Source organism: Quercus suber, unplaced genomic scaffold (genome assembly GCF_002906115.3).
Source record: "Quercus suber isolate HL8 unplaced genomic scaffold, Cork oak 2.0 scaffold_1029, whole genome shotgun sequence".
Classification (NCBI taxonomy): Eukaryota; Viridiplantae; Streptophyta; class Magnoliopsida; order Fagales; family Fagaceae; genus Quercus; species Quercus suber.
Window position 1 is genome coordinate 143,496 of NW_027070440.1, and position 8,397 is coordinate 151,892.

At 33.7% G+C, this 8,397-nt stretch overlaps 4 non-coding genes across 4 annotated transcripts; 3 read left to right on the top strand and 1 right to left on the bottom strand.

The window, feature by feature from the left end:
- Positions 1 to 2,292: 2,292 nt before the first annotated feature.
- LOC111991913 (small nucleolar RNA snR60/Z15/Z230/Z193/J17) lies at positions 2,293 to 2,383 on the bottom strand. Its single transcript, XR_002880789.1, has one exon. It is a non-coding gene; the product is annotated as a small nucleolar RNA snR60/Z15/Z230/Z193/J17 (small nucleolar RNA).
- A 3,318-nt stretch (positions 2,384 to 5,701) lies between these two features.
- Positions 5,702 to 5,797, top strand: LOC111991914 (small nucleolar RNA Z43). Its single transcript, XR_002880790.2, has one exon. It is a non-coding gene; the product is annotated as a small nucleolar RNA Z43 (small nucleolar RNA).
- Positions 5,798 to 6,039: 242 nt separating this feature from the next.
- On the top strand, positions 6,040 to 6,121 carry LOC111991915 (small nucleolar RNA U83). Its single transcript, XR_002880791.1, has one exon. It is a non-coding gene; the product is annotated as a small nucleolar RNA U83 (small nucleolar RNA).
- A 65-nt stretch (positions 6,122 to 6,186) lies between these two features.
- Positions 6,187 to 6,277, top strand: LOC136065574 (small nucleolar RNA snR60/Z15/Z230/Z193/J17). Its single transcript, XR_010627191.1, has one exon. It is a non-coding gene; the product is annotated as a small nucleolar RNA snR60/Z15/Z230/Z193/J17 (small nucleolar RNA).
- The last annotated feature ends 2,120 nt before the right edge of the window (positions 6,278 to 8,397 follow it).

Here is an 8,397-nt window from a genome sequence, read left to right on the forward strand (position 1 = left end):
ACACGCAGATAAGTTTTGAGTTTCATTCACCACGGCTGCCTAATAAGTATGGCAAGATTGGCCCAAATTCGCACTTTGGTTTCCTCAATTGTTGCTATGAATTCTTTTGACATATTAGTTAACTTCAATTGTTGGAGAGTCTTTAAATTCTCTAACCCTGTGAGGACTTTCAGACTATCACAGTATACAATCTCTAACTCCACAAGCTTTTGCAAGGCTTGTTCTTCCAGAATCAGTTCTTCCAAATTGAACAGAAATGGCATTTTCAAAACAAGAAGCTGGGGAAAGCCTCCCTTGGAGCAAACCATGCTACTCCCTATGTAAGACCTATCATTGAGATACAGTGATCTAAGGTTGTGAAGCTTCTGTAACACTGGCATTGGATCATCTCAAAGTGCAGAGTTGACCAATCATTGAGATACGGTGATATAAGGTTGTGAAGCTTCTGTAACACTAGCATTGTTAGGAAACTAGTTAATGAACTGTGTGATTAGCATTGTAATTGAGTAGGGCTGTGCTGTGTATGATAATTAGCAGTTGTGGTTGTGCTCTGTTATTTAGTAGCAGTTGTGGTGTCTGTTACATATTCAGTTAGTTAGGTTGTTAGTTTTGGCAGGAAAAGTAATGAATTGTATAAAAGATGCTAAGTGTTGGGAAATGAAGATGATGCTGAGAATTAACCAAATTTCCCTCTCAATTTCCTTCTAATCTGTATCCCTCTGCTTGGAGGCAGTTACCCTCAAAGTAACTGTCAACCCCTTACTTCAATTCTTTCTTTTTCTTCCACTCTGTTCATTCTTCCTTCCTTCCATTCATTTTCTGATTAACCAAACACTTAACAGGCATTGGATCATTTCTAAGTGCAAAGTTGACCAATGTAAGGCGAGTCAAATTTTGTGGGAGTCCATTTGTGTTTACAATAATGGATGGATTATCTATAACTCCTGACAACTCTAGTTCGGAAAGATTTTCATGGCCTGACAATGGCTCCAACTTTAGATGCCCCCGTGATACCTCTATAGGATATGATGTCAACTGCAAAGATTGAAGGTGCTTCAGTTTCATAACATGCTTTACTATGTTTTCTTGCTATGACGGGAAAAGCTGAAGTTCAAGCTCCAATTCTCTAAGGTTGACCAACTCGCCTAAGCCCTCGTCTAGAGCCTTGTATAGGTCATTGCCTTTTTTAAGTCCTAAGAACTTGGTCCAGGCCAGTGACTAGATATGGGTAATTTTCTATAAATTCCCCCTTCAACGTTTGGAGATTCTGCAAACTTTGGAGATACAGCAGGGAAATGCCAACTAGTTGAGGCCGAATTGTACTTCCGGTTATGTATAGGTGCTTAAGTTTCTGCAGTCACTGCATTGAACTAGGAAGAGATATTATATTAGTATGCTTCAGATCCAGAGTTTGGAGGTTCAGTAATCTGCCAATTGAAGATGGGATGGTGCCCACTCGCCTAAATAAATCAGATGAATTAACTCTCCTACATTGTCAGGTAATTGAGGTTTGTATACACCATACACGTTCAAGATCTAGAACCTTTTTTGATACTTGCAAGACATGGATTAATTTCTAGCTCAAAACTAAGATTATCATGAAAACTTTTCAATTTAGCGAATATAATTTCTTTGGTCGACAGTAAACCACCTATAGCCATTAGCCACAATAGGGACAATGCCCCTCAAAGATTGACTGCTTGAATGCCTTTTTGCAAAGAGTTCCATGGCCTTTTTTGGAGGTAAAGGCCAAATCAAACCAATCCTTCTGAAGAGCCTATGTCCACTTATTTTCTTAAGTATTATGACCTATGCCCCGACTGCAAATTTGTTTTTTTAGAGTCTTCATGTAGTATTTGTTATTTCAGTTTGAGACAAGTAAAATTTATTTATACTTTTTATGCAAAGCTTTAGACCAAGTTTCCGACTAGTTTAAATAAATTAACGCAGTTGCAGTCCTTCCAGTCTTCCACCACCAATTTAAATATTAAAGTCTGTGACCAAATTTAAATATTAAAATCCTTGACTCTACCAAATTTTAATGTTAAAGTCCTCAACTCAGCCAAATGAAATACATCAATGGTGTCCTAGACTCTGCGAAATGAAATACATCAATGGAGTCTTGACTCCAATAATTAAATAAACCAGTAAAAGTTAAAATTCCTATTAAAAGAAACAGGAATTTTTTCATACAAAATTTTATAAAATGGATCCAATAAACACTATAAATTTTATCATTCCTAAAAAAATTACAAATAAAATAAAAAATGTACTATATAACAAAAAATAGATATGGGTCATCAGATAGGAGCGAAAGACTATGCAATGTGTTAATCACAGATTATCATCTGAACTATGCGTATTAAATCATCACATGACCCATATAAGATACATGAACACAAAAAAAAAAAAAAAACCTATGCTCATACACATGGAATTCAAATACTTGTGTTTCTATTGCGTAACAAATCAAAATCTTTTTTTTTCTCCTCGGACGCGAGAGAAAAATTAAAATTTGAGGGGCTATGTGAGGTGTAAGCCCAGCATTGTGTATTGGGCCTGGGGGCTCTTTTTTAGGTTAAAGTATGTCCGAAGAGAAGAAAATGATTAAGAAGGATTCTAAATGGGGGAATATACCTGGAAATGATCGAGAAGGGCAGGCCGAAGAGATCATCCGCAAGCCGAAAAGCGTATTCTCTTCGAATGTAAAAGAGTCTCGATCAAGCAAGTACCTAGGAGTTCAAGTGATCTTCCTAGCAATGACAATGATGAGTTATGGGCATGTCTGAAGATGATAAGAATGGAGAAATATCTAAAGGAAAAAGCTGTTACCACCGTATTTAATGCACTGCAGCAACTTTTCTAACCCGCATTTATGTGGAGAAGAGACCCTGAATAATACAACTTCAACTCAACACTCCTGGAGAGCTAAAGAAGATACCTGATGTGACATGTACTCTAGTGATACGATTGATGAAGAACAAGTGTACGATGAGATGATTTAGAAGAAGCTATATAAATGAGAAAGGTCTCTAAAGAAGGGAAAAAAAAGATTTAACTGTAGTTCTAAGAACTGTATTCACTATTCAATCAATATATATCTCTTCGGACATCAATATGTTTAGCAGTTAAGGTGTTTTTATGTTGGTCCATTCCTTAATATCATAGTTAACAGTTGCTACATTCACAACTAGCCTAGTTTTTCACCCATTCTCTACAAATTCATTGTTTTTGGTTTGGGCTACAAATCCTGACCCTACACTTGGTATTTATTTTATTTTATTTTTTTTAGAGTTAACTTCCCACACTTTTTTTTCTTCCCTTTTTGGTTAAATAAGTTCCCACTCCACTAAACCACTACCAGTTACAAAAATCCAAATTTGCTAATACTTTTTCAATTAAAAAAAAAAATCATAGTTACTCCCCTTCTCTTTGTTTTTTTTTCCCCTTACCTTCTAACAAAAAGAAAAAAAATTAAAGTTATTCTATAGTTTAAAAAAATTTAGACCACGTTAAGTTATATTTTAAAATAAAAAACCATTTATCCTTATCCCATCATCCCATGTAGTTTTTTTTTTTTTTTTTTTTAATGAGATTATCACATCTAATGTTGTTAAAATAATATCCATTTATCCACCACTCTTTTTCACTTATCTACATAAATTATTAAGTTTTAAAATCCCAAATTTTAGATTACTTATAAAATCTTATCTTTCTTCTTTTTTTTTTTTCTCTCTCTTTCTCTCTCACTCTTTTTTTTTTTTTTTTTTTTTTATGCCATACAATTCTATCAAAAATAAACCCATGTTTATTTCTAATTATTTCTTAAAAAAAGTTAGAAAGTTTGTCCCAACTTTGTCACATTGAGTAAAAAAGAAATTCTTATTCTGAGCAGTTTTTATTTTTTTTATTGGCCAAAACATCCCATGCAGTTACAACTTAAAATAATGACCGCCACACATTTTTCAATTATCTTTTGTTTCTAGTCCTAATTTTGATTCAAAAAAATCAAAGGTTAAACCACAAAATACATATCTTCAATCCTAACTTTTGATTCAAAAAATCAAGTTTATGCCACAAAATAAATATCTTCACCTATCTTCCTCTCTCAATTTATCCTTGAAGTATTTCGAAGAACAAGATCTATATTACACAATAATTTTTTCAGTTTTTTTTTTTTTTTTTCATAAATAAATAAAATCTTCACTCTTCATATTGTTTTTATTTTTAATTATTTACTTCAACCATTGCTACTATTGTTACATTTTGTGTACTACTCATCACATTTAACTCTTATTTTGCCTTATTTTGAAGTCCATTTTAGTGAGCATGATTTTATTTTACCTTTGTTTAATTATCTATTAGTTTATGTGAGCGCGTGCTCAGAGTCTCTTCTTTTTTCTGGAGTAAAGTTTAATAATTTACATCCTTAATAATTTGGGATTACTGCATTTTCCAATCACAAAATTCCTAGAAGTGTGATGAGCTTTATATATGGAAAAATTATTTCATCCGCAAATGCATAACACTCATCACTTTCATAGGTATTTTTGTAATTAGAAGATGTAGTAACTCTATATTATTATGGATGTAAATTATTAAACTTTACCAAAAAAAAAAAAAAAAAAAAATAAGAGACTTTGGAAGTTAGAAATGTAATTTTACTACATTGTTCTCCAATTTTATCCAAGTGTAAGGTATTTTTGAACCACGAAAAACAAAGATCTCAAATAAAAAAAGCCCCTTAAATAGTACGGAAGAGACTTTGAAAGTTAGGAGCTACTTGTAAGGTGTTTTGAGCAATAGTTTTCAGTGTTTAAACAACACTAACCTCATTATGCGCGTGAGACTTCTTTTTAGCAAGCAAAAAAAAAAAAAACTGTATATTTATTTTATAAATATAATTTTTATTTTAACAATCTAATTTATAAGTAGATAAAGCAATTTAAAATTAACAGAGAGTTGTCCTATTTTTTAGGCCAAAAAAAAGTGTTTTTATTTATATATATAATTTTTATTTTGAAAATTTAATTTATAAGTGGATAAAAGCAATTTGAAAATCAATAAAAGAGTGACCTTATTTTTTAGGCAATATTTTAGTAGGAGTTAAGAGTTGTATTTTTACCAGATTATCTTTTAATTGTTCTACTTTAAGGAGTGTAAGGGTATTTTAGGACCATAAAAATAAGAAATCCAAACAGAGAAACCCTTAAATGATAGTATAGATTACAGTATTTTCATACATATTTTCACCCACACGTATTTTAAAAAATACAACAACATTATTAAAAACATCACCAAACAGCCCCTAAAAATGTAATTTTACTAAATTGTCCTCCAGTGAGGATCGCAAACAAGAAACCCCTTAAATAGTTTTTATAGATGAGAGACAACAGCGTACTAGATTTGGATCATAAAACGCACCGTTTCTTAGCGCATTGTAGCAGATCCGAAATAAAACCCTAGTAGCATCAGCGCAAACCTAGAACTTGGCCACACACACGCCTCTTTATAAGTAGCAGCAACCAACAAAGGAAGCTCAAACCTCAAAAGCCACAGCCATCTCTGTGAGCGTCTCTCATCTCATATGTGCCAGACTCTCCTCTCTATTTTTTTTCTCTTTCTCTTTCGCTTGAATTTTATGATTCGTCGTTTTCTGTTATACTATGTCTGTCTGCGTTTAGATTTATGCGTACTCAGGGGACTGTGACGATTTGTGATTTAGGTCTCGTTCGTCGTAATTGGCCAATAGGCCTTGCCGACCATCCTGATATATCACCACCCATATTCTGAGTCCCCCTTTTTATAACTAAATTTGTGTTTTCATTGTTTTGGGTGTTTGAATTGGCCAATGATTGGATATATTTTTAAAGACAAGCATATGTCTGAATCACTCTGTGTGGATCAACCTAATCTTCTCTATGAGGCCTTTGCTTTTGGGTTTTTTTTTTTTTTTTTTTTTTTAGTGGGTTTGCAATGAATTAAATATTTTTGTATCAAATTGTTTGTTTTAACTTTTGTGCTTTTCGAAGTTCAAACTGCCTGTGATGAGAACAAATGGTATTTGCGCAAAGTATGACAGTTTGTGATTACATTTACCTACTGCCTTCCTTCTGAGGTATGCGTATTTTTTATTATTGGTTGATTTNTTTTTTTTTTTTTTTTTTTTGTGTTCATGTATCTTATATGGGTCATGTGATGATTTAATACGCATAGTTCAGATGATAATCTGTGATTAACACATTGCATAGTCTTTCGCTCCTATCTGATGACCCATATCTATTTTTTGTTATATAGTACATTTTTTATTTTATTTGTAATTTTTTTAGGAATGATAAAATTTATAGTGTTTATTGGATCCATTTTATAAAATTTTGTATGAAAAAATTCCTGTTTCTTTTAATAGGAATTTTAACTTTTACTGGTTTATTTAATTATTGGAGTCAAGACTCCATTGATGTATTTCATTTCGCAGAGTCTAGGACACCATTGATGTATTTCATTTGGCTGAGTTGAGGACTTTAACATTAAAATTTGGTAGAGTCAAGGATTTTAATATTTAAATTTGGTCACAGACTTTAATATTTAAATTGGTGGTGGAAGACTGGAAGGACTGCAACTGCGTTAATTTATTTAAACTAGTCGGAAACTTGGTCTAAAGCTTTGCATAAAAAGTATAAATAAATTTTACTTGTCTCAAACTGAAATAACAAATACTACATGAAGACTCTAAAAAAACAAATTTGCAGTCGGGGCATAGGTCATAATACTTAAGAAAATAAGTGGACATAGGCTCTTCAGAAGGATTGGTTTGATTTGGCCTTTACCTCCAAAAAAGGCCATGGAACTCTTTGCAAAAAGGCATTCAAGCAGTCAATCTTTGAGGGGCATTGTCCCTATTGTGGCTAATGGCTATAGGTGGTTTACTGTCGACCAAAGAAATTATATTCGCTAAATTGAAAAGTTTTCATGATAATCTTAGTTTTGAGCTAGAAATTAATCCATGTCTTGCAAGTATCAAAAAAGGTTCTAGATCTTGAACGTGTATGGTGTATACAAACCTCAATTACCTGACAATGTAGGAGAGTTAATTCATCTGATTTATTTAGGCGAGTGGGCACCATCCCATCTTCAATTGGCAGATTACTGAACCTCCAAACTCTGGATCTGAAGCATACTAATATAATATCTCTTCCTAGTTCAATGCAGTGACTGCAGAAACTTAAGCACCTATACATAACCGGAAGTACAATTCGGCCTCAACTAGTTGGCATTTCCCTGCTGTATCTCCAAAGTTTGCAGAATCTCCAAACGTTGAAGGGGGAATTTATAGAAAATTACCCATATCTAGTCACTGGCCTGGACCAAGTTCTTAGGACTTAAAAAAGGCAATGACCTATACAAGGCTCTAGACGAGGGCTTAGGCGAGTTGGTCAACCTTAGAGAATTGGAGCTTGAACTTCAGCTTTTCCCGTCATAGCAAGAAAACATAGTAAAGCATGTTATGAAACTGAAGCACCTTCAATCTTTGCAGTTGACATCATATCCTATAGAGGTATCACGGGGGCATCTAAAGTTGGAGCCATTGTCAGGCCATGAAAATCTTTCCGAACTAGAGTTGTCAGGAGTTATAGATAATCCATCCATTATTGTAAACACAAATGGACTCCCACAAAATTTGACTCGCCTTACATTGGTCAACTTTGCACTTAGAAATGATCCAATGCCTGTTAAGTGTTTGGTTAATCAGAAAATGAATGGAAGGAAGGAAGAATGAACAGAGTGGAAGAAAAAGAAAGAATTGAAGTAAGGGGTTGACAGTTACTTTGAGGGTAACTGCCTCCAAGCAGAGGGATACAGATTAGAAGGAAATTGAGAGGGAAATTTGGTTAATTCTCAGCATCATCTTCATTTCCCAACACTTAGCATCTTTTATACAATTCATTACTTTTCCTGCCAAAACTAACAACCTAACTAACTGAATATGTAACAGACACCACAACTGCTACTAAATAACAGAGCACAACCACAACTGCTAATTATCATACACAGCACAGCCCTACTCAATTACAATGCTAATCACACAGTTCATTAACTAGTTTCCTAACAATGCTAGTGTTACAGAAGCTTCACAACCTTATATCACCGTATCTCAATGATTGGTCAACTCTGCACTTTGAGATGATCCAATGCCAGTGTTACAGAAGCTTCACAACCTTAGATCACTGTATCTCAATGATAGGTCTTACATAGGGAGTAGCATGGTTTGCTCCAAGGGAGGCTTTCCCCAGCTTCTTGTTTTGAAAATGCCATTTCTGTTCAATTTGGAAGAACTGATTCTGGAAGAACAAGCCTTGCAAAAGCTTGTGGAGTTAGAGATTGTATACTGTGATAGTC